Here is a 6913-nt window from a genome sequence, read left to right as displayed (position 1 = left end):
CCACCTCGGTGACCTCAGCACCAGAGATTGGAGGGCCCGACCCAGAGTCCCCTGGCTCTGCTTCCTCAGTGGAAGACGTGCCGATGGGATTGAGGAGGTCTTCAAAGTATTCTGCCCACCGACCCACGACATCCCAAGTTGAGATCAGCAGCACACCACCCCCCACTATAAGCTGTGTTGGTGGTGTACCACTTTCCCCACCGAGACACCGGATGGTGGACCAGAAAAAGTATGCCCACTCCTGCTCGGTGCCTTTCACCAGGGGCAACTCCAGAGTGGAAGAGTGTCCAACCCCTCTCAAGGAAACTGGTTCCAGAGGCAGAGCCATGTGTAGAGGTGAGTCCGACTATTTCTAGCCGGAACCTCTCAACCTCACACAGCAGCTCAGGTTCCTTCCCCACCAGTGAGGCGACATTCCACGTCCCAATAGCCAGCTTCTGTAGCCGAGGATCAGACCGCCAGGGTCCCCGCCCTCTGCCACCACCCATCCCACATTGCACCCAATCCCTTTGGCCCCTCCCACAGGTGGTGAGCCCATGGGAAGGGGGACCCACGTCTCCTCTTGAGGCTGTACCCGGCCGAGCTCCATGGGTAAAAGCCCAGCCACCAGGCACTCACCCGTGTGCCCCACCTCCAGGCCTGGCTCCAGAGTGGGGCCCCGGTGCCCCACATCTGGGCAAGGGAACATCGTGTCCATTTATTTTTCTCATCATAGGGGTGTTGGTCGTTATTAAAAATAGAAGGCCAAAATTTAACAAACCCTTAAGCCAAGAGAGGTTACCAGGAGATGAGTACATATTAGTTTGTATTTATTACATATATTTTGGGGTCATTATAAGTAGTTTACATCCCTTTTGACTAATGCTATTGGTGTATTTTAATTAGTCACTTTCATAAAATGAAAATATAAAACTGCTTGAATAAATATCCCCTGGGTTGCAGGGTCCGATGCAGACCGACGGCCTGTCAGTACTGGCAGCACATGATAAAGTGCTGCCATATGGCACATGGACCCATCAGAGGAGGAGAATCAACCTGAAATACAACGTTTCCATGATGTCTATGATAGCATCTGACAGTCATTAATAATAAACTGGTTGTGCTTTTATTAATTCCACCATAATGGAACTGTAACTGTAATCATATAGTAATGCAATTACTTGATCAATTTAAAGAATGTTTATGTCACTTTATGTTATCTTCTGTCTGTAGCTTTGTACTCTGCAAGTAACATATATTAGTAAATTAATAATATAATAATTATAATATGAATTAACTATCTTGTATTTTTAGATGGTCAATCGATCAGGAATAATTGTTCAGAAGACTCCTGGGAACAATCATGCCAAATTTGGAGCTTGTATCACATTTTGTGCAAAAATGATTTTAGCTGCTCAACTATCACCACAACCGACAGAAGCAATGCACTCATTACTGAGGATGAAACCCTAATCCATCAGTCCATGTCCCATTCCAGCAACCGTCTTGTGTAAGTTTTTAGTTGCACGAAATATCAAGAAATTATCATCATTGCAGTATCAAAGTGCACATGATCAATATTGCAAGGGACATCAATAAATCCCAGACAAAACATGTGCTCATAATGTAATTATGACTATAGGCAACAAACTGGAACTCAACAAACTGTGACTATAACAAACTGCAACTGTTGGCAACAAACTGTAACTGTAGGCAATAAACTGTGACTGTAACAAACTGCAACTGTTGGCAACAAACTGCAACTGTAGGCAATAAACTGTGACTGTAACAAACTGAGACTGATGGCAACAAACAGGAAATGTAGGAAACAAACTGCAACTGTAGGCAACACAGTGTGACTGTAGGCAATAAACTGCAACTGTAGGCAACACAATGTGACTGTAGGCAACAAACCGCAACTGTATTCAACAAACTGTGACTGTTGGCAACAAACTGTGACTGTTGGCAACAAACTGTGACTGTAAAAACTTGACAACAAACTGCAACTGTAGGCAACACAATGTGACTGTATGCAACAAACTTCAACTGTAGGCAACAAACTGACTGTAGGCAACAAATGGTGACTGCTGGCAACAAACTTTGGCTGTAGGCAACAAACTGTGACGGTAAAAAAGTGAGACTGGTGGCAAAAAACTGCAAAAGTAGGAAAAACTTCAACTGTAGGCAACAAACTGAATGTAAAAAATTGCATCTGTAGGCAACAAACTGTAACTGTAGGCAACAAAATGTGACTGTCGACAAACGGCAACTGTAGGCAACAAACTGCAACTGTAGGCAACAAACTGTTACTGTTGGCAACAAACTATGACATTAGGCAACAAACTGTCACAGTTGGCAACAAACTGTGACTGTAACAAACTGCAACTTTAGGCAACAAACTGTAACTGTCAGCAATAAACTGTGACTATTAGCAATAAACTGACTATTTTGGAAAGAAACTGTGACTAAAGGCAACAAACTGTGACTGTAACAAACTGCAACTGTAGGCAACAAACTGTTACTAGTGGCAACAAACTGTGACTGTAGGCAACAAATTGTGACTGTTGGCAAAAAATGTGACTGTCGGCAAAAACTGCAACTGGAGTCAACAACCTGCAACTGTTGGCAACAAAGTGTGACAGTTGGCAACAAACTATGACTGTAGGCAACAAACTATGACTGTAGGCAACAAACTATGACTGTAGGCAACAAACTGTGACTGTTGGCAACAAACTGTGGCTGTAACAAACTGGAACTGTAGGCAACAAACTGTAATTGTTGGCAACAAATTGTGACTGCAGGCAACAAACTTTGACTGTTGGCAACAAACTGTGACTGTAGGCAACAAACTGACTGTTGGCAACAAAAACTGTGACTGTAACAAACTGCAAAAGTAGGCAACAAACTGTAACTGCTGGCAACAAAATGTGACTGTCGGCAACAACCTGCAACTGTAGTTAACAACCTGCAACTGTAGGCAACAAACTGTGACTATTGGCAACAATTTATGACTGTAGGCAACAAACTGTGACTGTTGGCAACAAACTGTGACTGTTGGCCACAAACATTTATTGTAGGTAACAAACTATGACTAACAAACTGAGACTGTAAAAAACTGAGACTGTTGGCAACAAACTGCAACTGTATGCAACAAACTGTAATTGTTGGCAACATATTGTGACTGTAGGCAACAAACTGTGACCGTTGGCAACAAACTGACACTGTAGGCAATAAACTGTGATTGTAACAAGCTGTGACTGTTGTCAACAAATTGTGATTGTTGGCAACAAACTGTGAATGTAACAAACTGCAACTGTATGTAACAAACTGTAACTGTTGGCAACAAAATGTGACTGTTGGCAACAAACTGCAACTGGAGTCAACAACCTGCAACTGTTGGCAACAAAGTGTGACTGTTGGCAACAAACTATGACTGTAGGCAACAAACTGTGACTATTGGCAACAAACTGTTACTAGTGGCAACAAACTGTGACTGTAGGCAACAAATTGTGACTGTTGGCAACAAACTGTGAATGTAACAAACTGCAACTGTATGTAACAAACTGTAACTTTTGGCAACAAAATGTGACTGTTGGCAACAAACTGCAACTGGAGTCAACAACCTGCAACTGTTGGCAACAAAGTGTGACTGTTGGCAACAAACTCTGACTGTAGGCAACAAACTGTGACTATTGGCAACAAACTGTGACTATTGGCAACAAACTGTGAATGTTGGCAACAAACTGTGACTGTTGGCAACAAACTGTGACTGTAACAAACTGAAATTTTAGGCAACAAACTGTGACTGTTGGCAACAAACTGTGACTGTAGGCAACAAACTGTGACTGTAGGCAACAAACTGTGACTGTAAAAAAACTGCAACTGGAGTCAACAACCTGTAACTGTTGGCATCAAAGTGTGAATTTGCAACAAACTGTGACTATTGGCAACAAACTGTGACTATTGGCAACAAACTGTGACTGTTGGCAACAAACTGTGACTGTAACAAACTGAAACTTTAGGCAACAAACTGTGACTGTTGGCAACAAACTGTGACTGTAGGCAACAAACTGTGACTGTAAAAAAACTGCAACTGTAGGCAACAAACTGTAACTGTTGGAAACAAACGGTGACTGTAGGCAACAAACTGCAACTGTAGGCAACAAATTGTGACAGCTGGCAACAAAATGTGACTGTAACAAACTGCAACTGTAGGCAGCAAACTGTAACTGTTGGCAACAAACTGTGACTGTTGGCAACAAACTGACTATTTTGGCAATAAACTGTGACTAAATGCAACAAACTATGACTGTAACAAACAGCACATGTAGGCAACAAACTGTGATTGTAGGCAACAAACTGTGAATGTTAGCAACAAACTGTGACTGTTGGCAACAAACTGCATCTGTAGCAACAAACTGTAACTGTTGGCAACTAACTGTAACTGTTGGCAACAAACTGTGACTGTGGGCAACAAACTGTGACTGTAGGCAACAAACTGCATCTGTAGCAACAAACTGTAACTGTTGGCAACAAACTGTAACTGTAGCAACAAACTGTAACTGTAGGCAACAAACTATGACTGTTGGCAACAAACTGACTATTTTGGCAATAAACTGTGACTAAAGGCAACAAACTATGACTGTAACAAACTGCAAATGTAGGCAACAAACTGTGATTGTAGGCAACAAACTGTGACTGTAACAAACTGCAACTGTAGGCAACAAACTGTGACTGTCTGCAAAAAAATGGGACTGTGTGCAACAAACTGACTATTTTGGCAAATAACTGTGACTAAAGGCAACAAACTTTGACTGTAAGAAACTGCAAATGTAGGCAACAAACTGTGACTGTTGGCAACAAACTGTGACTGTAGGCAACAAACTGCATCTGTAGCAACAAACTGTAACTGTTGGCAACAAACTTTGACTGTAACAAACTGCAACTGCATGCAACAAACTGCAACAATATTTATGCAGAAGTCCTAAAAATGTTCTCCCATTTTCTCACTCTCTTGACACAAAAATGTAGAATTGTTTGAGAAATTTGTGCAACAAATCATCTTTCTAAATTGTCACATACTTGTTGCAGGTGTTTGGAACAATTCTAAGTTTCTTTTTTTGTAATTCTAGAACACTTGAGCTGTACTTTTTACAGCAGTAGGTATGAATTCACAGCAGTATTTGGACCCAGAATTTACCATCACTTTGTTTGCCACATTCACACTGCACAGTTTTTGACTGTCCTGGACCGTCTTCAACTTTAAAAAGAACAGCTGCAGAAAAATCTTTGGTCATGTGCTTGAATCTGTAACGCCAGAGGCTCACTGCAGACCAATTCATCACTCTCTCAAACAAAGACGACTCATCACAAATATCAGTGTCACAAATATGGGAAAGTCATGGAGCCTGGCTTCATGTAGTAATTAGAGTGTTAACGTCCGCGCTTCAGTTCTTTTAACTGTTGATCTCGACTCTCCTGTGGAAAAGAAGTCAGTTCGACAGCTAATCTTGCAGGTTCCCGCCAATATTTTACAATCTTAAGCAGGTCAATGTTTATGAGGGCTGAAAATCAAACTGTGTGAGCCAGGCTTTAGCTGATAGTAGCTGAAATTATGTTTGGAAAAGGGGGGTTATCAGAACTGATCTTCTTATTGCAATATCCAACAATAATGCTTGTTTTCCTAATCTTGCACAGCTTTTTTCAGAACAGTCGTGTTTCATGTTGTTCAGCTGCTGGATAATAAAACTTAGTATGTATCAGAGCAGCCTTTGGAGGGACGTGCCTGACCTGCAGACAGACCTGACAGTGTTAAGGTCACCCTTCAGAGATCCAGATCAGAGCTTACACACAAACCCAACTCAGATCAGATTGCTTTTTTAAATATATATAATTTCTGACAGATTATAAGCTGTATATTTAAATTTAAAAAAGCCCAAGTATGCAGGAAGCTGCCTTGCATCTTTTGTCTGCAACATTATTTTTAAAAAAGGGGCATTTTTCTGCATGACCAAATGATTCATTCATGTGAATCTCAGGGCCAAATCCAGTGAAGCTCGTGAGCGGAGCGCGTGCTTGGGTGCGCCTGCCGTCTCATTCATGCCTCTCCTCCAGAGGAGGCTCGGACCTGAAACCTGCTGGACCACAGGGGCCCCGCAGCATCACTTAGGGGACAGCAGAGTCTGGATTAGTCCCGGGGTGGATGAGCTGGACTAGAACCGGGACCAGAACGCCCCATCCCTTTAAATGATCGTCGCGCCCCGTAAATAAATATATAAATAAATAAACCCACGCACAATGCGAGCAACATGCTGCGTTCACGAACCCCATCTTCCTGAGCGGTTCCGACTCCCCTGGCTCCCCCGGCACGCACAGCGACCCACCTGCTTGTGTGGTGTCCGTCAGGTCGTAGCTCATCCCCGGGTACTCCCTCAGCTTCCTGCCGCTCAGGTTCAGGATCCCCGAGCTGACTGCATCCTCCAGAGCCCGGTCCAGACTGCGGGCGGTGTGGTGCTGCTGCTGGTTCTGGTACTGGCCCATAGCCGGGTTCCAGTGAGGTCCTCCAGGGTACTCATGATGGCTTTGTAGCGCGGTGACAGCTCCCACGCCTCCCTGACCAGACGCCATTTTCATAAAAAACAGAAATCGCTCAGAATAAAAAGAGCTCGCAGCGGCCGACCCACTGCACATGCGCAAACAGGCTGCAGTGACCGGGACTGACCGCCAGAGGGCGGGCTTCTGCTGCTGCTGGGAGGGATGCTGATGAGGATGATGTGGAGGGTCGGGTAGCCATTTTAGGCTGTAACACCCCCCACCCCCCATCACAGCCTGATTATACCCACCTCATGGAAGGCAGGAGTCAGTCACACAAACCAAAATAATTGTTCAAATGTGGCTTCATCTGAACCAGGAGCATAATAACTTACCATAAATC

Source organism: Nematolebias whitei, chromosome 14 (assembly GCF_014905685.2).
Source record: "Nematolebias whitei isolate Nwh7 chromosome 14, NemWhi1, whole genome shotgun sequence".
In the NCBI taxonomy this organism is placed as follows: Eukaryota; Metazoa; Chordata; class Actinopteri; order Cyprinodontiformes; family Rivulidae; genus Nematolebias; species Nematolebias whitei.
This window is presented reverse-complemented; position numbering follows the sequence as displayed.